At 44.2% G+C, this 25,177-nt stretch overlaps 1 pseudogene; it reads right to left on the minus strand.

Annotated features, from left to right (window-relative positions):
* Positions 1–566: 566 nt before the first annotated feature.
* The window catches only part of LOC124044186, an 82,135-nt pseudogene continuing 57,524 nt past the window's right edge, over positions 567–25,177 (minus strand).

The raw sequence follows: 25,177 nt of genomic DNA on the forward strand, positions 1-25,177 counted from the left end.
CCTCCAGCATCTTCACAACGTCCTTTGCTGTTGTTCTGGGATTGATTTGCATTTTTCGCACCAAAGTACATTCATCTCTAGGAGACAGAACGCGTCTCCTTCCTGAGTGGTATGACAGCTGCACGGTCCCATGGTGTTTATTCTTGTGTACTATTGTTTGTACAGATGAATGTGGTACCTTCAGGTGTTTGAAAATTGCTCCCAAGGATGAACCAGACTTGTGGAGGTCTACAATTTTTTTTGAGGTCTTGGCTGATTTCTTTTGATGTTCCCATGATGTCAAGCAAAGAGGCACTGAGTTTGAAGGTAGGCCTTGAAATACATCCACAGTCACACCTCCAATTGACTCAAATTATGTCAATTAGCCTATCAGAAGTTTCTAAAGCCATGACATCATTTTCTGGAATTGTCCAAGCTATTTAAAGGCACAGTCAACTTAGTGTATAAAAACTTCTGACCCACTGGAATTGTGATACAGTGAATTATAAATGAAATAATCTGTCTGTAAACAATTGTTGGAAAAATTACTTGTGTCATGCACAAAGTAGATGTCCAAACCAACTTGCCAAAACTATAGTTTGTTAACAAGAAATTTGTGGAGTGGTTGAAAAATAGTTTTATTGACTCCAAGCTAAGTGTATGTAAACTTCCAAATTCAGCTGTATATACATACACACACACAAGCAGTGAATAACAGATGTCTTTCTCCCCAGAACATTTTGCGAAGCAACTCCCGTTATTTCAACAAAATGAGTATATTTGAGAGACAGAGAAAACGAAGAAGACAGAGACAGTTAATAAAATAGAAACAGAAAAGTCTGGTCCGTTTTATACACAATTCCTTAGTGTAGAAGGGACGCACATTCACACACCGAACACCTCCGTGTGTTCAGTGTTTAACACCACTGGTGGTGTCAACGTTGGATTCAAGTATTTTAACATGGATTATAGAGTAGCAGAACAGAGTAGAGGTGTGGACTGGACTGGGATCAGGACCACACTGAAATGGGATGGACAGGACCGGTGGGAGGCAGATTGGGGGAGGGATGTATCTGAATGGCTGACTATGCACATGGTGAATTGTGTGAAGATGTTTCATGTTTTTCAGTATGTGTGAATTATTTTGCAAATGTGTGTGTGTGTGTGTTTGCATTGTTTATGAGTGGAATACAAATACTTCCACATCCATGGTAAGCTGTAAGTTTAGATCACATTGGTCTCTGTGTGTGTGCACATCTTTTGTGAAAACATCGTTTTGTGTGTGTTCACACATTAGCCTGCGTATGTGTGAGTGTGTGTCACACAAAGCTCTCTGGCCCCGGTGTGTAGTAGGCAAAGCCAGCCCCTGAGAGGCGGAGCATGTAGGGGCTGAGGGTGCAGCGGTCTGCCTCGCCCCAATCAGTCCAGTGGGCCAATAGCAGTTTGTGGGGGAAGGACTCAGAACTGCGGAGTGGGAGGGGCATCAGAACCCTGATGTGGAGGTGGGAGGAGTCAGTACACTTCCGTTTGGAGGAAGGGCCAGAAGGGCATGGGGGCACAGGGGGTCAACTCTGCTACACTGCCCTGCAACAGTTTGTCAATGTCCTGGAGAAGGAGGGAAGGAGAGAATGGAGAAAAACAGAGGGAGTGTTTAGATCACTGAAAATACCCTAGTCTGTTTCAGGTTGAACTCACATTCAGATGATCAGCATACAATGAAAATGAAACGTTCACACACATGCTGTATCATCTTCTAGCACCAGAGGTCAGTGTTCCTCATCCAAATGGCCACTAATGTTGCCTGATGTTTCAGTGTACAGAATAATAATCAATGCCATTGTTTTGCCTGTGTGTTAAACTTTATCTCCATGTTTAAGATACCAAATGTATTTATTTGTAAAAAATTGCAGTGATATTATTGTCTCTGACCCCCGTGTTGGAATGGACAGTACGAGAGTGATCCAATAATAGGACAGAGCTCATCCACCTTACAGCAGCTCTCAGCAGGACAGAAGGAAAGACAGAAAATGCCTCTGTTGCATCCCAAGAGAGTTTCCAATATAGTACCAACCCAAGCAAGTCACCCTGACCCTCCAGACAAACCACCCGAAGAAAATCATGACAATCAAACCACCCAGACAGCTCCATTCGTTGCATTCCACAATTGTGATTCGTCCCAAGTGAGCAAGCCTCTCAGCACAGTAGACCAGCTAGCATCGGTGAAGACCCTCTAACAGGAAATAAAATGACCCCCAAACTATCAGCACCCCTCCAGAACCACAGTGCATCAGGCAGCCATATTAGCAGCATTGCCACTCTTGACATATTCTGTGGCCATTGGCGTTCAGTTACCGTAGCAACCCTAGGTCTCTGATGGGGAATGGTCTAGGGGCTGGCTGAGCAGGTAGCTAGGGTTGTGTGACATCATGGAGTCATAGGTCCTGGATGGTGAGAGCCCTGAATGGTGAGAGCCCTGGATGGTGAGAGCCCTGGACGGTGAGAGCCCTGGATGGTGAGAGCCCTGTGAGAGCCCTGGATGGTGAGAGCCCTGGATGGTGAGAGCCATGTGAGAGCCCTGGATGGTGAGAGCCCTGGATGGTGAGAGCCCTGGATGGTGAGAGCCCTGTGAGAGCCCTGGATGGTGAGAGCCCTGGGTGGTGAGAGCCCTGGATGGTGAGAGCCCTGGATGGGAACACTACAGTGATTGTGATTGAAAGTTGGGAGTTAATGTTGAAACACTGATTTAACTGAATGAAGGTGGACCACTGATGTAATTTTGACATTGGCACATGCCACCATGCACATCGAGTGTTTAAAAAGTCACCTCCTCCTCTGACGTCTCTCGGCCAATCAGAAACTCAATCTGCTATCGGACTGAGAAAGCACGAAGATGGTGGACGGCTCCACGGTAAGGCACGGGCGATTGGACTGTCATTGCCCCAGGTAACGGGGTCAGAGGGCAGAGGTTACAGGAAGAGGAGTGGAGGATTGGAGGAGGGAGACAGAGTGGGGAGAGGAGAGAGATAGAAAGGGAAAGGGGGACAGTGGTGGGTTCAATTAGGAAGCAAAGCAGAGAGAGGGGAAGAGGAAAGAAATCCGTTAGATTTAGCTTCAGATCCATTTCCCAAATGTACATCTAAAAAGGATTGGATAGGTATAAGCAATATGATATGCTTCATCTTGCCTTCTGATAGGCTGGGTGTAATCTTCACCATTTTGCTCACACCTATGCAACGGTGTCAGATCTACAGGAGTACTAAGGGTCTATTTGGAATTCAGCACTTGAATCACAGGACGCAGGACATTCAGCTAAGCAGTGACAGGAAGTAGTAATATCAGATGAAAGGAGGGGACAGTTTACAGTGGTGGTTAACACAGGGTCAATCTTTTACGACATGGGTGTCAAACTAAATTTCCCAGCGGGCCGCATTTAGTCTTCACCAGACTGGAGGGCCGCACTTAAATTGGATTATATTTCCTCTGTGTCAAAATTTGATTAGCTTTTAGTCATTTAAATGTCGATAAAATGACTCAAACCACCCGCGTGCTGGATTGAATGGGCTCCCGGGCCAGATCCGGCCTTGAGATTGACAAGTGTTTTAGGAGTTTTAGTACTGAGTCGTCTGGCATGTGTGAGGCAGCTGTACCTGGATACTTTTGGTCAGTAGAGAAGGTATTTTTGATGTGATTATACATGTAGGTCTACATACTATCTACTGTACATATTGAGGGCCGCAATCAAATGACTCTTCAATTAACTGGTGCAGTTGTGTTTCCTGAGCTGTGGTCAAGTTGTGGTCCTACCTGTGCAAGATGGGTGGCGGTGGGCCACAGTGTTCTGCAGAGGACCTTCTTGACCACATCAGGCAGTAGGCTGACCATAATGAGCAGGATGATGCCGAGCCAAGCCGGACCACTGGACAACATCTGCATGAACACATAGTACATCCTCTGGTAGTTCAGGAAGGGCCTGGGGAGAGGAGAGAGGATCTAGTTATTATACATCTAGAACCTCTCAATGAACACATAGTACATCCTCTGGTAGTTCAGGAAAGGCCTGGAGGGAGAGGAGAGGATCTAGTTATTATACATCTAGAACCTCTCAATGAACACATAGTACATCCTCTGGTAGTTCAGGAAGGGCCTGGAGGGAGAGGAGAGGATCTAGTTATTATACATCTAGAACCTCTCAATGAACACATAGTACATCCTCTGGTAGTTCAGGAAAGGCCTGGAGGGAGAGGAGAGGATCTAGTTATTATACATCTAGAACCTCTCAATGAACACATAGTACATCCTCTGGTAGTTCAGGAAAGGCCTGGAGGGAGAGGAGAGGATCGGTCCTTCTGTAGCTCAGTTGGTAGAGCATGGCGCTTGTAACGCCAGGGTAGTGGGTTCAATCCCCGGGACCACCCATACGTAGAATGTATGCACACATGACTGTAAATCGCTTTGGATAAAAGCGTCTGCTAAATGGCATATATTATTATATTATTATTATTATTACTTATTATACATCTAGAACCTCTCAATGAACACATAGTACATCCTCTGGTAGTTCAGGAAAGGCCTGGAGGGAGAGGAGAGGATCTACTTATTCTATATCTATATTTAAGGGAAATGAATAATGTACAAAGTAAGAACCAGTCAGTTGTAAGAATGAGAGGCCTACCAGATGATGCCTCCCCAGAGCAGAGAGAAGATGACATAGAAAAGCAGGGAGCCCCAGATGACAAAGTGGTTGATCCAGGTCCAGTGGTGTGTGTCCAAGGCAAGCTGCAACACACAGGATACACACACACGCACGCACGCACGCATGCACGCACACACACACACACACACACTTATCAATCAGTCCATAGTAACACCTCCAGGGCTTACAGCTCTAACGATTGATGAGAAAGTCTAGTCAATCTATTATCTCACAGACATATACATGCAAAGAGATGATTCAATCCACTATTATCAGATTCACTCAGTCTCTTACTCCTTCACATGGTGTAAACACACACACACCTTGAGCGTGACCGTGAACACCAGCACAGTAAAGACGAGAGTCCCGAAAGTCCAGTTCCCAAACATCTAGAGAAGAACAGAGAGTGAGCAGGAAGTCAGGTACACCTCATCAGGCACACATTTCATCCATCCTTTACACAGCGCATTCGGAAATGATTCAGACCCCTTGACTTGTTCCACATTTTGTTATGTTACAGCCTCATTCTAAAATGGAATGAATACATTTCCCCCTCACAATACCCCATGACGGAGTAAAAACTGGTTTTTAGAACTGTTTGCAAAATGAAAAACTGAAATAATTTATTTACATAATTATTCAGACCCTTTGCTATGAGACTCGAAATTGAGTTCAGGTGCATCATGTTTCCATTGATGATCCTTGAGATGTTTCTATAACTTGATTGGAGTCCAATTGTGGTAAACTGAATTGATTGGACATTATTTGGAAAGGCACACATCTGTATATATAAGGTCACACAGTTGACAGTGCATGTCAGAGCGAAAACCAAACCATGAGGTCGAAGGAAATGTCTGTAGAGCTCAGAGACAGGATTGTGTCGAGGCACAGATCTGGGGAAGGATACCAAAACATTTCTGCAGCATTGAAGATCCCCAAGAACACAGTGGCAAACTGAGTAATCGGGGGAGAAGGGCCTTGGTCATGGAGGTGACCATGAAACCGATGATCACAGACCTCCAGAGTTCCTCTGTGGAGATGGGAGAACCTTCCAGAAGGACATCCATTTATGCAGCAATCAGGCCTTTATGGTAGAGTGGCCAGACAGAAGACTCTCTTCAGTAAAAGGCACATGGCAGCCCACTTGGAGTATGCCAAAAGGCACATAAAGGACTCTCAGACCACGAGAAACTACATTGAACTCTTTGTCCTGAATGCCAAGCAAGTCTGGAGGAAACCTGGCACCATCCCTACGGAGAAGCATGGTGGTGGCAGCATCATGCTGTGGGGATGTTTTTCAGCAGCAGGGACTGGGAGACTAGTCAGGATCGAGGGAAAGATGAATGGAGCAAAGTACAAAGAGATCCTTGATGAAAACCTGCTCCAGAGCGCTCAGGACCTCGGAAGGTGACCCTTCGCCCCCAGTCTAACAGGACAACAATGCTAAGCACACAGCCAAGACAACGCAGGAGTGGCTTCGAGACAAGTCTCTGAATTGCCTTGAGTGGCCCAGCCAGAGCCCAGACTTGAACCCGACCGAACATCTCTGGAGAGACCTGACAATAGCTGTGCAGCGACGCTCCCCATCCATCCTGACAGAGCTTAAGAAGAATAGGAGAAACTCCCCAAATACAAATGCCAAGCTTGTAGCGTCTTACCCAAGAAGAGTCCAGGCTGTATACGCTGCCAAAGGTGCTTCCACAAATACTGAGTAAAGGGTCTGAATAATTATGTAAATGTGATATTTCCAGGTTTTTCTTTAATACATTTGCTAAAAATCACAAAAAAAAACATTTTTCTTTGTCATTGTGGGGTATTGTGTGTAGGGGTAATTGAATCTGTTTTAGAATAAGGCTGTAACATAACAAAATGAGTAAAAAGTCAAGCGGTCAACACCATCATTGATCATCTGTTGAAACCATTGATAAATATCAGCTGAAACTATTCACACTGATATGAGCACAGGGCACTAACTGTAATTACTTCATTTAAACCTGTGTTGTAGTTGATTCTAAACGCACGTAAATGCCGTTCACACACCTTTTTTATTTTTTGCGAGCGTTTACCCACCTTTTACGGCTAAATGCATTTAAGAATAGGTAACGTTACTTTACTTACCATGAACGGCGATCAGCTTTTACCCATATATTCTTTACCACTACATCACTGATTACAATCCTAAACACTATAGTGTTTGATGCTGCAACAAGCTACGTCCATTTCACCTGTATTTCACCTGGTCTTTTACTGTTGTATGGCATCCCATTAATGTAGGTCTCATATTAAGCTAATGATGGTAAATAACCTTGAAACTTCAGGAAGGAACAGATGGAAGAGGAGGAGGAGGAGAAAGAGACAGGGAGAGAGATGGCGAGCAAGAGAGAAATATGAAGGGAGAGGAAGGGTCATAGATAAAGAGAGGGAGAGCAAGAGAGAGATGAGGGAGATGTAGAGTGACAGAGGAAGAGAGATGGAGGGAGAGGTAGAGTGACAGGGGAAGAGAGATGGAGGGAGAGGTAGAGTGACAGGGGAAGAGAGATGGAGGGAGAGGTAGAGTGACAGGGGAAGAGAGATGGAGGGAGAGGTAGAGTGACAGAGGAAAGGAGATGGAGGGAGAGGTAGAGTGACAGAGAAAGAGAAGATGGAGGGATAGGTAGAGTGACATAGGAAGAGAGATGGAGGGAGAGGTAGAGTGACAGAGGAAGAGAGATGGAGGGAGAGGTAGAGTGACAGAGAAAGAGAGATGGAGGGAGAGGTAGAGTGACAGATGAAGCAGATGCTAAACTACAGGACTGTTTTGCTGTCACATACTGGAACATGTTCAGGGATTCTTCCGATGGCATTGAGTAATACACCACATCAGTCACTGGCTTTATCAATAAGTGCATCGAGGATGTTGTCCCCACAGTGACTGTACGTACATACCCCAACCAGAAGCCATGGATTACAGGCAACATTCGCACTGAGCTAAAGGGTAGAGCTGCCGCTTTCAAGGTGCGGGACTCTAACCCAGAAGCTTACAAGAATGCCCTGCGATGAACCATCAAACAGACAAAGCGTCAATACAGGACTAAGATTGAATCATACTACACTGGCTCCGACGCTCGTCGCATGTGGCAGGGCTTGCAAACTATTACATATTACAAAGGGAAGCACAGCCACGAGCTGCCCAGTGACACGAGTCTACCAGACGAGCTAAATCACTTCTATGCTTGCTTTGAGGCAAGCAACACTGAGGCATGCATGAGAGCATCAGCTATTCCGGACGACTGTGTGATCACGCTCTCCATAGCCGATGTGAGTAAGACCTTTAACTTCTCTAGGGGGCAGCATTTGGAATTTTGGATGAAAAAAGCATGCCCAAATTAAACTATAATTGTACTCAGGCCCAGAAGATAGGATATGCATATAATTAGCATATTTGGATAGAACACTCTAAAGTTTCCAAAACTGTTACAATAATGTCTGTGAGTATAACAGAACTGATTTGGCAGGCGAAAACCTGAGAAAGATCCATTCAGGAAGTAGGATTTTTGTTGTCGTTTTCTATTCAATGCCATTACAGTATCCATTGACTTAGAACTCAAATTGCAGTTCCTATGCCTTCCGTTAGATGTCAACAGTCTTTAGAAATGGTTTCAGGCTTGTATTCTGAAAAATGAGGGAGTAAGAACAGTCTGAATGAGTGGACCCTGCCGTGTCACAGAGCTTTTCTTCACAAGAAGTTCATCTTTCTTGTTTACCTTTCATATTGACAACGTTATTGTCAGGTTGAAATATTATCGATTATTTAGGCTAAAACAACCTGAGGATTGAATATAGACATCGTTTGACATGTTTCTATGAACTTTACGGATACAATTTGGATTTTTTTGTCTGCCGGTTGTGACTGTGTTTGAGCCTGTGGATTACTGAAGAAAATGCGTTAACAAAACAGAGGTTTTCGGATATAAAGAGAGAAAGGAACATTTATTGAATAAATGAATGTCTTCTGAGTGCAAACATATGAAGATCATCAAAGGTAAGTGATTAATTATTTCTCTTTTTCTGACTTGTGTAACTCTTCTACTTGGCTGGTTACTGTTTGTAATGATTTGTCTGCTGGGCTATGTTCTCAAATAATTGTAAGGTATGCTTTCGCTGTAAAGCATTTCTAAAATCGGTTGGATTCACAAGAGGTTCTTTAAACCTATGTAAAATTTGAATTTTTATAATGAGTATTTCTGTACTTGAATTTGGTGCTCTGCAATCTCACTGGATGTTGGCCAGGTGGGACGCATACCCTAGAGAGGTTAAACAGGTCAACATACACAAGGTTGCGGGGCCAGACGGATTACCAGGGCGTGTGCTGACCAACTGGCAGGTGTCTTCACTGACATTTTCAACATGTCCCTGATTGTGTCTGTAATACCAACATGTTTCAAGCAGACCACCATAGTCCCTGTGCCCAAGAACACAAAGGCAACCTGCCTAAATGACTACAGACCTGTAGCACTCACGTCCGTAGCCATGAAGTGCTTTGAAAGGCTGGTCATGGCTCACATCAACACCATCATCGCAGAAACTCCAATTTGCATACCGCCCAAACAGATCCACAGATGATGCAATCTCTATTGCACTCCACACTGCCCTTCCCACCTGGACAAAAGGAACACTTATGTGAGAATGCTATTCATTGACTACAGCTCAGCGTTCAACACCATATTACCCTCAAAGCTTTTCACTAAGCTAAGGATCCTGGGACTAAACACCTCCCTCTGCAACTGGATCCTGGACTTGCTGATGGACCGCCCCCAGGTGATGAGGGTAGGTAGCAACACAACTGCCACGTTGATCCTCAACACTGGACCTCCACAGGGGTGCGTGCTCAGTCCCCTCCTGTACTCCTTGTTCACCCACGACTGCATGGCCAGGCATGACTCCAACACCATCATTAAGTTTGCAGTTGACACAACAGTGGTAGGCCTGATCACCGACAACGACGAGACAGCCTATAGGGAGGAGGTCAGAGACCTGGCCGTGTGGTGCCAGAATAACAAGCTATCCCTCAACATAACTAAGACTAAGGAGATGATTGTGGACTACAGGAAAAGGAGGACCGAGCACGACACCATTCTCATTGATGGGGCTGTAGTGGAGCAGGTTGAGAGCTTCAAGTTCCTTGGTGTCCACATCACAACAAACTAGATTGATCCAAACACACCAAGACAATAGTGAAGAGGGCAGGACAACAAAACCTGGTCCCCCTCAGGAGACTAAAACGATTTGGCATGGGTCCTGAGATCCTCAAAAGGTTCTACAGCTGCAACATCGAGAGCTGACTGGTTGCATCACTGCCTGGTACGTTAATTGCTCGGCCACTGACCGCAAGGCACTACAGAGGGTTGTGCGTACGGCCCAGTAAATCACTGTGACTAAGCTGCCTGCCATCCAGGACCTCTACACCGGGCTGTGTCAGAGGAAGGCCCTAAAAATTGTCAAAGACCCCAGCCACCCCAGTCATAGACTGTTCTCTCTACTACTGCATGGCAAGCGGTACCGGAGTGCCAAGTCTAGGACAAAAAGGCTTCTCAACAGTTTTTACCCCCAAGCCATAAGACTCCTGAACAGGTAATCAAATGGCTACCCAGACTACTTGCATTGTGTGCCCCCCCAACCCCTCTTATACGCTGCTGCTACTCTCTGTTTATCATGTATGCACAGTCACTTTAACTATACAGTCATGTACATACTACCTCAATTGGGCCGACCAACCAGTGCTCCCACACGTTGGCTAACCGGGCTATCTGCATTGTGTCCCGACACCCACTAACCGGTGTCTGTATGTAGCCTCGCTACTTTTATAGCCTCGCTACTGTATATTGGCAGTCTTTTTTCTGTTGTTTTATTTCTTTACTTACCTATTGTTCACCTAACACCTTTTTTGCACTATTGGTTAGAGCTTGTAAGTAAGCATTTCACTGTAAGGTCTACACCTGTTGTATTCGGCGCATGTGACAAATAAACTTTGATTAGATTTGAAATGCTAGAAATACATCTCTCTACAAACACAGAAACGTAGCTAGGGTGAGAGATCACCCTCCAAGACAGTGCAGCTAGAATGAATCCATGTTGTTAAAACAGCAGAGAGACCGCTTTTCTCACTAAATGTGTTGTCTATGTACTACTACTACTACTACTACCACACACACACACACACACACACACACACACACACACACACACACACACACACACACACACACACACACACACACACACACACACACACACACACACACACACACACACACACACACACACACACACACACACACACACACACACACACACACACACACACAGTTATTTCTCACACACATTATTTTAAGTCTACTACCGGGACAACACATAAGGATGTGGGGGAGTGACTAGTATGTCTATTAGTAGAGTGGAGCTGCTGATGTCAGGTGTTGGTAGAGAGGCCCTACATGTGGTACCTAACTACACAGCGGAGTGAGGATGGATGGATCCATGTTTCGGGATGAAATGGTAAAACTCAAAGCTAAACTCATAACTAAAAACAAACAGAAGTTAAAAGCACATGATAGACAGAGAGAGACAGGCTTACCATCTGTGTGTTGGTGGTCATAAGCTGAGGAACAGGAAGAAAAGCAAAATAAAGAGAGAAGAAGCAGAAGAGAAGACAAAGCAGAGAGGAGGGAAGAAGAAGAAGAAGAAGAAGAAGAAGAAGAATAAGCAGAGAGGAGGAGGAAGAAGAAGCAGAGAGGAGGAAGAAAAAGAATAAGCAGAGAGGAGGAAGAAGAAGAAGAAGAAGAAGAAGCAGAGAGGAGGAGGAAGAAGAAGAATAAGCAGAGAGGAGGAGGAAGAAGAAGCAGAGAGGAGGAAGAAAAAGAATAAGCAGAGAGGAGGAAGAAGAAGCAGAGAGGAGGAAAAAGAAGAAGAAGAAGCAGAGAGGAGGAAGAAGAAGAAGCAGAGAGGAGGAAGAAAAATAATTAGCAGAGAGGAGGAGGAAGAAGAAGAATAAGCAGAGGAGGAAGAAGAAGAAGAAGCAGGAAGAAGAGAAGAAGAAGCAGAGAGGAGGAAGAAGAAGAGAAGACGAAGCAGAGAGGAGGAAGAAGAAGAGAAGACGAAGCAGAGAGGAGGAAGAAGAGAAGACGAAGCAGAGAGGAGGAAGAAGAAAAGAAGACGAAGCAGAGAGGAGGAAGAAGAAAGAAAATAAATCAGGACATAGAATAAATGAATTCCAGGATGTTTCAACTTAAAGAGAAAAAACAGGACCAAAGGCAACAGTTAATATGACATAAATCAACAGTGCAGAGAAAGATGCAATAGCGTTGTCCATATGAATGGAATCCTGATGGTTGCCAAGCTAAAGAGGACCACTGAGACCCTGAACACAACTCAACCACAACCTGACCATAACTTACCCATAGATAACCAAAACCTGACCACATTGTCTTACTCTGGTGTTATTGGACAATCACGTGGAGATGGGTGTTTTAGAGACCATCACTATGGTGACTCTCAAATGGAATCCTTTGACCTACACAGTGCACCTCTTCTGACTAGAGCCAAACAGGGTGTTGTTGAATCAAGCTAATAGTCAATGCTTATGACTTGGTGTTGGTCATCTGATTCTAGATCTGTAGTTGGGGGCAACTTGTCAACTAGTCCTTGACAGTTTTCTGTGGAGGCGGTTGCCGGGGCTCACCTGTCCGTTGCTAGTGAAGGTGGTGTTGTCGAACAGGAAGTAGGCACCAAAAAAGAAGATACAGGCATCGAATAAGCCCAGGCATGTCCAGTACAGGAACACGGGCCAGCGCAGGAGAGAGTTCTTAGCTACGTCCCTGGGAGAAGGTGGGAGAGGCGTAGAGAGAGGGAGCGAGAGGGAGAAAGAGAGGGGTGGGGTTGAGAGGGGAGTGGGGAGAGAGGGATAGAGAGGGAGAAAGAAAGGGGGAGGGAAGAGAGAGGGGGAGAGAGAAAGAGAGCGAGAGAGAGATCATGAGAGGAGGGATTGAGAGATTGAGAGAGGGAATAGGGGGAGAGAGAGAGAATGGGGGGGAGAGAGAGAGAGAGAGAGAGAGAGAGAGAGAGAGGGGGGGAGATAGTGGCAAGTGAGAGCGAAGTAAAATTGTTAAACAAAACAAAACCTGTGAATTACATTGACTTTCAAATAAGTGTTAATTTGGGTGGGATGTTCCCCTTACCTGTACAGAGTGGGGTCGCTCTTCAGTGTCTCTATGCTGACGTGTTTCTCTAAGAGGCTGTAGAGGAGGATGGGCAGTGAGGTGAAGCTGATGTTGTACAGTGTCAGGTAGGCTGTGTCGTACAGGGGCTTTATGGGGGCACAGAGCAGTCAGTAATATACAGACTACACATGACCAAACAGGCAACCATGAGGTCATTTGGGGTGATTTTGAGCACCAACCTGCTGAGAGAATCCACAGAAGAACTGATAGAGGAACTGAGGGAAGATGAAGCACACATTCTGGAGAGAGAGAGAAAGGGGCAGAAGCAAAGTAAGGACTAAACATTGTTCATCATTCTATACTGACTCAGCTACTTGCAACGTAGAGCCTGGAGATTTGTGCTGTCCTGGACCAGCTACCAGACTGGGGTGGTGTTGAGCCCCCAAGTTGTGTAATTCATTACTAAAGAATTGCAAAGTGATCTCAGTAAATGCTCAGTATTAGTGTCAGTAGTAAAGCCCACCTTATAGAAGAAGTACTGCACCAGCTCAGCGATGCGGATGTAGTAGATGTGGCCGTGAACTAGCAGCATCTTCTTCAGGTGTTTGAACTTTGGGATGGCATAGTCGCTGTTCCTCGCTGCCTGGCGACCCTCCTTACCCATGATGCCTTAAGAGAGATTGGGATTGGTTGATTAATGGATTAATTGACAGAAAACAAACATACACCAATGAGATATCTTGGAGCCAAAGCCCCCCACCAATCAAAGAAGAAAGATGAGTGCAAGCTGATGATTCCCTCCAATCAGAGTACAAACACATGGGGCTTGCCAATCAGTGTAGAGATGATCTTACCTATGCCCACATGTGCCTCGAGGATCATGCTGACGTCGTTGGCTCCGTCTCCGATGGCCAGAGTGATGGGGTGCTCCTTAGACGCCTTGATCAGCTTCACAATCTGGACAGACAACAGTCATACCACAACTCATTAAACACTTTGACTGACTGATTGACCGTCCATCCATCCAAACACCATCTCTCCCTGGAGTCATACCACAACTCATTAAACACTTTGACTGACTGATCGACCGTCCATCCATCCAAACACCATCTCTCCCTGGAGTCATACCACAACTCATTAAACACTTTGACTGACTGATCGACCGTCCATTCATCCAAACACCATCTCTCCCTGGAGTCATACCACAACTCATTAAACACTTTGACTGACTGATCGACCGTCCATTCATCCAAACACCATCTCTCCCTGGAGTCATACCACAACTCATTAAACACTTTGACTGACTGATCGACCGTCCATTCATCCAAACACCATCTCTCCCTGGAGTCATACCACAACTCATTAAACACTTTGACTGACTGATCGACCGTCCATCCATCCAAATACCATCTCTCCCTGGATTCCTAATGTGAGACAGGAAGTGAGATCACACCCACCTGTGCTTTCTGTAGGGGCGCCATACGGCAGCAGAGAACGGCGCTGCAGTTCCTACAGATCTCCAGGAAGATCTCTCTGTAGTTCCCAGAGCCAGAGCTCTCTGGACTGGGCTTCAGCACCGCAGACAGGGTGGCCCCATCGATGATCAGTCCGTAGTCCTGACAGTCTACAGACAGCCTGGGGATAAACACACAGATATACAGATGTTAACACACAGAGATGCATGAATACTGTACATATACATTTACATTTTACATTTAAGTCATTTAGCAGACGCTCTTATCCAGAGCGACTTACAAATTGGTGCATTCAAAAGTTTAGACACACCTACTCATTCAAGGGTTTTTATTTTTACAATTTTCTACATTGTAGAATAATAGTGAAGACATCAAAACTATGGAATAACGCATATGGAATCATGTAGAAACCAAAAAAAGTGTTAACTCCAAATATATTTTAGATTCTTCAAAGTAGCCACCCTTTGCCTTGATGACAGCTTTGCACTCACTCAACTAGCTTCACCTGGAATGCTTTTCCAACAGTCTTGAAGGAGTTCCCACATATGCTGAGCACTTGTTGGCTGCTTTTTCTTCACTCTGCGGTCCAACTCATCCCAATCGGGTTAAGGTCGGGTCATGTGATGCAGCACTCCATCACTCTCCTTGTTCAAACAGCTCTTACACAGCCTGGATGTGTGTTGGGTCATTGTCCTGTTTAAAAACAAATGATAGTCCCACTAAGCGCAAACCAGATGGGATGGCTTATTGCTGCAGAATGCTGTGGTAGCCATGCTGGCTAAGTGTGCCTTGAATTCAAATTAAATCACCGACAATGTCACCCGCAAAGCACTCACACACTATCACCCCTCCTCCTCCATGCTTCACGATGGGAACCACACATTCAGAGATCATCAGTTCACCTACTTTGCGTCTCACAAAGACACAGCGGTTGGAACCAAAAATGTCAAATTTGGACTCATCAGACCAAAGGACAGATTTCCACCAGTCTAATGTCCATTGTTTGTGTTTCTTGGCCCAAGCCAGTCTCATCTTATTATTTGTGTCCTTTAGTATTAGTTTGGCCTGATTCACACAGTCTCCTCTGAACAGTTGATGTTGAGAAGTGTCTGTTACTTGAACTCTGTGAAGCATTTATTTGGGCTGCAATTTCTGAGGCTGGTAACTCTAATGAACTTATCCTCTGCAGCAGAGGTAACTCTGATTCTTCCTTTCCTGTGTCGGTCCTCATGAGAGCCAGTTTCATCATAGCGCTTGATGGTTTTTGCAACTGCACTTGAAGAAACTTTCGAAGTTCTTGAAATTTTACGGATTGACTGACCTTCATGTCTTAAAGTAATGATGGACTGTCGTTTCTCTTTGCTTCTTGAGCTGTTCTTGCCATAATATGGACTTGGTCTTTTACCAAATAGGGCTCTTCTGTATACCACCCCTACCTAGTCACAACACAACTGATAGGCAGAAATGCATGAACGTCTCTGGGATAGGTGTCCAAAAGCGTGTCCAAAGTACACTGCCTGCTCCTCAGGCCCAGAAGCTAAGATATGCATATTATTATTAGATTTGGATAGAAAACACACTGAAGTTTCTAAAACTGTTCTAATCATGTCTGTGAGTATAACAGAACTTATTTGGCAGGCGAAACCCGAGGACAAACCATTCAGATTTTTTGTTGTTTTAGGTCACTCTCTTTTCAATGGGTTTTCATTGGGAATCCAGATTTCTAATGGACTTTCTTGCAGTTCCTACCACTTCCACTGGATGTCAACAGTCTTTAGAAATTGGTTGAGGTTTTTCCTTTGAGAAATTAAGAAGTAGCACTGTACAGAACGAGGGTAGAGAGAAGTGTACTCTTTGTTAGAGGTGAGTGACCTGAAAAGCAAGCTCCACTTTGTTTTCCTCCGGTATTGAACACAGTTAATCCCGTCTTAAATATTTTCGTTAAAAAATACCTAAAGTTGAATTAGGAAAGTAGTTTGAAATGTTTGGACAAAGCTTACAGGTAACTTATGAGTAATGTTCTAGTCATATTGTGAGAGTTGGAAGAGTTGTGAGAGTTGGAACCGGTGTTTTTCTGGATCAAACGCGCCAAATAAATTGACATTTCGGATATATATCGACAGAATTAATCGAACAAAATGACTTGATTTATATTTTATTTCTGCATTTTGTGTCGCGCCTGGAGGGTTGAAATATGATTGTCTGTGTTTGTTTGCTGGGGTGCTGCCCTCAGATAATAGCATTGTTTGCTTTCGCCGTAAAGCCTTTTTGAAATCTGATACATTGGCTGGATTCACAACAAGTGTAGCTTTAATTTGGTGTATTGCATATGTGATTTCATGAAAGATTCATTTTTATAGTAATTTATTTGAATTTGGTGCTCTGCATTTTCACTGGATGTTGGTCAGGTGGGACGCTAGCGTCCCACATATCCCAGAGGTGAAGAAGGAAAGAAATTCCACAAATTAACTTTTAACAAGGCACACCTGTTAATTGACATGCATTCCAGGTGACTACCTCATAAAACTGGTTGAGAGAATGCCAAGAGTGTGCAAAGCTGTCATCAAGGCTACTTTGAAGAATCTCACATATTTTATTTGTTTAACACTTTTTTGGTTACTACATGATTCCATGTGTGTTATTTCATAGTTTTGGTGTCTTCAATATTATTCCACAACGTAGAAAATAGTAAAAATAAAGAACAACCCTTGAACGAGTAGGTGTGTCCAAACATTTGACTTGTACTGGTCATGCTGTGTGCGAGCGCACATTGGTGTGAGTGTGCAGCATACCGCGACAGGGAGCGCTGTCTCAGTACGGTTCTGCTCAAGTCAAACAGAACATCATGTAGACTCTGTTCCTCGGTTCGTTTCTTGGTCAGCTCCAATATTTGGGTGGAGCGGCGGAACAGCTTGCTAGCATAACATGTAGCAGCCGCCGTCTCCATCTTGTCCCCCGTCAGGACCCACACCTTCATCCCAGCCTTATGGAGAGACTCAATGGTGTCTGCTGCCTTCTCCTGGAGCCTGCACACAGCAGTCAATACAGGAGTCAATACAGTCAATAGGTTAATAGCATTAAGCATCACTATAGAGTGTATAGTCCTTTCAAAGAATGCAAGGTATCAATGATTACAGTACTGATCAACAACCTATTTTATATTGATTTGATTAAAATATCATGTAAAGAAGCCTCTTTTTCAAGACCTCTGCAATCCGCCCTGGCATGCTGTCAATTAACTTCTGGGCCACATCCTGACTGATGGCAGCCCATTCTTGCATAACCAATGCTTGGAGTTTGTCAAAATGTTTTTTTTGTCTACCCACCTCTTGAGGATTGACCACAAGTTCTCAATGGGATTAAGGTCTGGGTAGTTCCCTGCCCATGGATCCAGAATATTGATGTTTTGTTCCCAGATCCACTTAGTTATCACTTTTGCCTTATGGCAAGGTGTTCCATCATGATGGAAAAGGCATTGTTCGTCACCAAACTGTTCCTGGATGGTTGGGAGAAGTTTCTCGCGGAGGATGTGTTGGTACCATTCTTTATTCATGGCTGTGTTCTTAGGCAAAATTGTGAGTGAGCCCACTCCCTTGGCTGAGCAGCAACCCCACACATGAATGGTTTCAGGATGCTTTACTGTTGGCATGACACAGGACTGAGGGTCGCGCCTACCTTGTCTTCTCTCTTGTCTTCTTCTCTCAGCAGTCCAATCTTTGTACCTTTTGCAGAATATCACTCTGTCCCTGATGTTTTTCCTGGAGAGAAGTGGCTTCTTTGAAGCCCTTTTTGTGCAAAGCAATGATGACGGCACGTGTTTCCTTGCAGGTAAGCATGGTTGACAGAGGAAAAACAACGATTCCAAGCACCACCCTCCTTTTGAAGCTTCCAGTCTGTTATTCAAACTCAATCAGCATGACAGAGTGATCTCCGGCTTGTCCTCGTCAACACTCACACCTGTGTTAACGAGAGAATCACTGACATGATGTCAGCTGGTACTTTTGTGGCAGGGCTGAAATGCAGTGGAAATGTTTTTTGGGGATTCAGTTTATTTACATGGCAAAGAGGGACTTGCAAAATGCAAATCGCAATCATACAAACTGAGGTAGTAGACTCTGTGAAAATTAATATTTGTGTCATTCTCAAAACTTTTGGCCACGACTGTACATGGCTAGGTCAACATGTACCATACACCAGAAGGCTAGTCCATTAGGAAATCAAGCTGTCATCAATCAGGAAATCCATGATAGTGAATCTCCCGCAAATCTATCTCCTAGTCTCTCCCTCTCACTCTTTCCATGCTCTCTCCTAGTCTCTCCCTATTTCCTTGCTCCCTCATAGTCTCTCCCTCTTTCCCTGCTCTCTGCTAGTCTCTCCCTCTTTCCCTGCTCTCTCCTAGTCTCTCCCTCTTTCCCTGGGTCTCCCTCTTTCTCCCTTTCTCTTACATATACACATCCCCGTTCAAAAGTTTGGGGACACTTAGAAATGTCCTGTTTTTGAAAGAAAAGCACATTTTTTGTCCATTAAAATAACATAAAATTGATCAGAAATACAGTGTAGACATTGTTAATGTTGTAAATGACTATTGTAGCTGGAAACGGCAGATTTTTTTATGGAATATATACATAGGCGTACAGAGGTGCATTATCAGCAACCACCACTCCTGTGTTCAAATGGCACGCTCTGTTAGCTAATCCAAGTTTATAATTTTAAAAAGTCTAATTGATCATTAGAAAACCCTTTTGCAATTATGTTTACACAGATGAAAACTGTTGTTCTGATTAAAGAAGCAATAAAACGGTCCTTCTTTAGACTAGTTGAGTATCTGGAGCATCAGCATTTGTGGGTTCGATTACAAGCTCAAATTGGCCAGAAACAAAGAACTTTCTTCTGAAACTTGTCAGTCTAGTCTTGTTCTGAGAAATGGAGGCTATTCCATGGAAGAAATTGCCAAGAAAATTAAGATCTCGTACAATGCTGTGTACTACTCTCTTCACAGAACAGCTCAAACTGGTTCTAACCAGAATAGAAAGATGAGTGGGAGGCCCAGGTGCAAAACTAAGTAAGAGGACAAGTACATTAGCCCCCGCGATATACAACTTTTCAGGGAAGTCATGAACCAATATATACTCAGTCAGTTAGGAAAGGCTTTTTCAAACAGAGATCTGCATCCTGCAGCACTAATTCCAAAATGTTTTAGGACCCTGTAAAGTCCATGGAGAATGTATATACAGTTTACCTACACCTTAGCCAAATACATTTAAACTCACTTTTCACAATTCCTGACATTTAATCCTAGTAAAATATTCCCTGTCTTATGTCAGTTAGGATCACCACTTTATTTTAAGAATGTTAAATGTCAGAATAATAGTAGAGAGAATTATTTATTTCATCTTTGATTTCTTTCATCACATTACCAGTGGGTCAGAAGTGTACATACACTCAATTAGTATTTGTTAGCATTGACTTTAAATTGTTTAACTTGGGTCAAACGTTTCAGGTAGCCTTCCACAAGCTTCCCACAATAAGTTAACTGAATTTTGGCCCATTCCTCCTGACAGAGCTGGTGTAACTGAGTCAGGTTTGTAGACCTTTCTTACACATGCTTTTGCACTTCTGCCCACACATTTTCTATGGGATTGAGGTCAGGGCGTTGTGATGGCCACTAAAATGCCTTGACTATGTTGTTCTTAATTTTGCCACAACTTTTGAAGTATGCTTTGGGTCATTGTCCATTTGGAAGACCCATTTGCGACCAAGCTTTAACTTCCTGACTGATGTCTTGAGATGTTGCTTCAACATGTCCACATAATTTTCCTACCTCATGATGCCATTGATTTTGTGAAGTCCCCCAGTCCCTCCTGCAGCAAAGCACCCCCACAACATGATGCTGCCACCCCCATGCTTCACGGTTGGGATGGTGTTCTTCGGCTTGCAAGCCTCCCCCTTTTTCCTCCAAACATAACGATGGTCATTATGGCCAAACAGTTCTATAGTTGTTTCATCAGACCAAAGGAAATTTCTCCAAAAAGTATGATCTTTGTCCCCATGTGCAGTTGCAAACCATAGTCTGGCTTTTTTATGGAGGTTTTGGAGCAATGGCTTCTTCCTTGCTGAGCAGCCCTTCAGGTTATGTCGATATAGGACTCGTTTTACTGTGGATATAGATACTTTTGTACCTGTTTCCTCCAGCATCTTCACAAGGTCCTTTGCTGTTGTTCTGGGATTGATTTGCAATTTTCGCACCAAAGTACGTTTCTTCTCTAGGAGACAGAATGCGTCTCCTTCCTGAGCGGTATGACGACTGCGTGGTCCCATGGTGTTTATACTTGCGTACTATTGTTTGTACAGATGAATGTGGTACCTTCAGGCATTTAGAAATTGCTCCCAAGGATAAACCAGATTTGTGGAGGTCTACAATTTTTTCTGAGGTCTTGGCTGATTTCTTTTGATGTTCCCATGATGTCAAGCAAAGAGGCACTGAGTTTGAAGGTAGGCCTTGAAATACATCCACAGGTACACCTACAATTGACACAAAGTATGTCAATTAGCCTATCAGAAGCTTCTAAAGCCATGACATAATTTTCTGGAATTTTCCAAGCTGTTTAAAGGCACAAGTCAACTTAGTGTATGTAAACTTCTGACCCACTGGAATTGTGATACGGTGAATTATAAATTAAATAATCTGTCTGTAAACAATTGTTGGCAAAATGACTTGTATCATGCACAAAGTAGATGTCCTAACCGAATTGCCAAAACTATAGTTTGTTAACATGACATTTGTTGAAAAACAAGTTTTAATGAGACCAACCTAAGTGTATATAAACTTCCGACTTCAACTGTATATATTTAAGTGGCTTCCTCTCTCTTACTCCCTCCTGTGTCCCATTCTCCTACCTGTCCTCCACAGCCGTGGCCCCCAGCAGGGTGAAGTCCCTCTCGATGAGGTCATAAGCCTGCGCCAGTCGCTGTTCCCTGTCCTGCAGGGCTAGCTTGGCGTCGCTCAGCTGATGACACGCCTCCTCGTACTCTGCTAGGGAGAGACTTCTGTATGCCACACACAGGGTCCGCAAGCCCTCCTGACAGAGGTAAAGGTGAGATGGTTAGGGTTCTCTCTTAGTACTGTGGCCCTATCACTATAGTAAGTATAAGAAGGGTTGTGTGACAGAATATATACAGTACATTTGGAAAGTATTCATACTCCTTGACTTTGTCCACATTTTGTTACGTTACAGCCTTATTCTAAAATTGGTTAAATATATTTTTTCTCATCAACCTACACACAATACCCCATAATGACAATGCAAATACAGTTTCCTATACATTTCTGCAAATGTATTAACATTTTTAAAAATGAAATATCACATTTACATAACTATTCAGACCCTTTACTCAGTACTTTGTTGAAGCACCTTTGGCAGCAATTTCAGCCTCAATTCATCTTGGGTATGATGCTACAAGCTTGGCACACCTTTATTTGGGGAGTTTCTCCCATTCTTCTCTGCTGATCCTCTCAAGCAGCTCTGTCAGGTTGGATGGGGAGCGTCGCTGCACAGCTATTTTCATGCCTCTCCAGAGTTGTTCGATCCGGTTAAAGTCTGGGCTCTGGCTGGGCCACTCAAGGACATTCAGAGACTTGTCCTGAAGCCACTCCTGAGTTGTCTTGGCTGTGTGCTTAGGGTCGTTGTCCTGTTGAAAGGTGAACCTTCACCCCAGTCTGAGGTCCTGAGTGCTCTGGAGCAGGTTTTCATCAAGGATCTCTCTGTGCTTTGCTTCGTTCCTCTTTCCCTCGACCCTGACTAGTCACCCAGTCCCTGCCGCTGAAAAACATCCCCAAAGCATGATGCTGCCACCACCATGCTTCACTGTAGGGATGGTGCCAGGTTTCCTCCAGACGTAACGCTTGGCATTCAGGCCAAAGAGTTCAATCTTGGTTTCATCGGACAAGAGAATCCTGTTTATCATGGTCTGAGAGTCTTTTAAGTGTCTTTTGGCAACCTCCAAACAGGCTGTCATGTGCCTTTTACTGAGCAGAGTCTTCTGTCTGGCCACTCTACTACTACTATAAAGGCCTGGTTGCTGGAGTGCTGCATAAATGGTTGTCCTTCTGGAAGGTTCTCCCATCTCCACAGAGGAACTCTTGAGCTCTTTCAGAGTGATTTTTGGGTTCTTGGTCACCTCCCTGACCAAAGATATTCTCCCCCGATTGCTCAGTTTCTTGGTGGTTCCAAACTTCTACCATTTAAGAATGATGGAGGCCACTCTGTTCTTGGGGACTTTCAATGCTGCAGAAATGTTTTCATACCCTTCCCCAGATCTGTGCCTCGACACAATCCTGTCTCGGAGCTCCACAGACAATTCCTTTGACCTCATGGTTTGGTTTTTGCTCTGACATGCACTGTCTACTGTGGAACCTTATATAGACAGGTGTCTGCCTTTGAAAATCATGTCCAATCAATTGAATCTACCACAATTGTACTCCAATCAAGTTGTGGAAACATCTCAAGGATGATCAATGGAAACAAGATGCACCTGAGCTCAATTTTGAGTCTCATAGCAAAGGGTCTGAATACTTATGTAAAAACCTGTTTTCGCTTTGTCATTATGGGGTTGTGTATGTAGATTTCTGAGGAAATGTTTTTATTGAATCAATTTTATAATAAGGCTGTAACGTAACAAACTGTGGCAAAAGTCTATTGGTTTGAATACTTTCCCAACGCACTGTATATATTTGGAGTTTTAGTTATGGTACAGGCATATAAGGAGTAAGAGTATTGGGTTAAGGAGTGTGTTTAGGGAATTGGTGTAGGTATAAAGACAGAGGTAATACTCTATATACAGCGTGTGAGTGTGTTCGAATACCCGAGCCGACAAGGTAAACATCTGTTGATATGCACTTGAGCGAGGAACTTAATCCTGATTTTCTCCAGGGGCGCTGTACTACTATGGCTGACCCTATAAAACAACACATTTCACTGCACCTATCCTGTGTATGTGACAATAAAATAATAAAAAATCATTACTATCCTCGTGGGTCCCGGAAATACCCAAAAGTCCTCGCGAGGACAAAGGCTTTTTTAGTTTTAGTGGTTAAGCCTAAAAGGTAAAGGGTCAGGTTAGGGTTAGGAGTTAGGTTAAAGGTTCAGGTTAGGATTTAGGGTAAAGGGTCAGGTTAGGAGGTTAAAGGGTCAGGCTAGGAGTTAGGTTAAAGGGTCAGGGTAGGAGTTAGAGTAAATGGTCAGGTTAGGAGGTTAAAGGGTCAGGTTAGGGTTAGGAGTTAGGGTAAAGGGTCAGGTTAGGGTTAGGAGTTAGGTTAAAGGGTCAGGTTAAGGCTAGGAGTTAGGTTAAAGGGTCAGGTTAGGGTTAGGAGTTAGGGTAAAGGGTCAGGTTAAGGCTAGGAGTTAGGGTAAAGGGTCAGGTTAAGGCTAGGAGTTAGGTTAAAGGGTCAGGTTAAGGCTAGGAGTTAGGTTAAAGGGTCAGGTTAGGGTTAGGAGTTAGGGTAAAGGGTCAGGTTAGGGCTAGGAGTTAGGTTAAAGGGTCAGGTTAGGGCTAGGAGTTAGGTTAAAGGGTCAGGTTAGGGCTAGGAGTTAGGTTAAAGGGTCAGGTTAGGGTTAGGAGTTAGGGTAAAGGGTCAGGTTAGGGTTAGGAGTTAGGGTAAAGGGTCAGGTTAGGGTTAGGAGTTAGGGTAAAGGGTCAGGTTAGGGCTAGGAGATTAAAGGGTCAGGTTAGGGTTAGGAGTTAGGGTAAAGGGTCAGGTTAGGGTTAGGAGTTAGGTTAAAGGGTCAGGTTAGGGTTAGGAAAATAGGGAAGAAATTATTTTGAATGGAAATCAATTTAAGGTACCCAAAAGGATAGTAAAACATATGCTGTGTGTTTGTGTGTATGTGTAGCCTTACCAGAGCGTTCTGCTCCACCCGCGCCCGCACCTGCCCTACCTTCCCTGACACCACTCTGGGGAAGATGGAGGAGTCAGCCCCCTTACAGAACAACATGTACTCCCCTGAGGACAATAGGGAGGGGACAATAGTTAAGAGAGTGTGAGTGACAGAAGATCATGTAGAGATAGATCATGTCTATGTGTGTGTTTGTATGTGTGTTACCTGCACTAGACTTGACAATGACGCTCATTCTCCTCCTGACAGAGTCAAAGTTCAGCACGTGTAGCAGCTCAAACCTGGGACACACGCCAGAGTAGACGTCTCATTTAGTATCAGACAAAATACACAGCACATTCTAACAATGTACACAGCAACACGAGTGGCTAGAGACAAGCAAAAACACAACAGGCCTTTGTGTAAAGAGGAATTATCCTTCTCTGTCCCTCCCTTATCTCTTCTCCCTCCCTTTCTTCCTCCTTCATTCTCTCTAAACAGCTGTTTCATAGACAGCCCACTGCAGAGGGGGATGTAGATACGGATGTTATACAAGCAGTGCCTATGGGATCCAAACCTGCTATTTATACCCTTGACAAGAACCACTGTCCCACACGATCTACTGGCTTCTGCTCCCACATTCTTCTGTGTGCCTTCTCACAGGGCTTTCACACTCTTCTGTGTGTCTTCTCACAGGGCTTTCACACTCTTCTGTGTGTCTTCTCACAGGGCTTTCACACTCTTCTGTGTGTCTTCTCACAGGGCTTTCACACTCTTCTGTGTTTCTTCTCACAGGGCTTTCACACTCTTCTGTGTGTCTTCTCACAGGGCTTTCACACTCTTCTGTGTGTCTTCTCACAGGGCTTTCACACTCTTCTGTGTGTCTTCTCACAGGGCTTTCACACTCTTCTGTGTGTCTTCTCACAGGGTTTTCACACTCTTCTGTGTGTCTTCTCACAGGGCTTT

This window comes from Oncorhynchus gorbuscha, linkage group LG09, assembly GCF_021184085.1.
Source record: "Oncorhynchus gorbuscha isolate QuinsamMale2020 ecotype Even-year linkage group LG09, OgorEven_v1.0, whole genome shotgun sequence".
In the NCBI taxonomy this organism is placed as follows: Eukaryota; Metazoa; Chordata; class Actinopteri; order Salmoniformes; family Salmonidae; genus Oncorhynchus; species Oncorhynchus gorbuscha.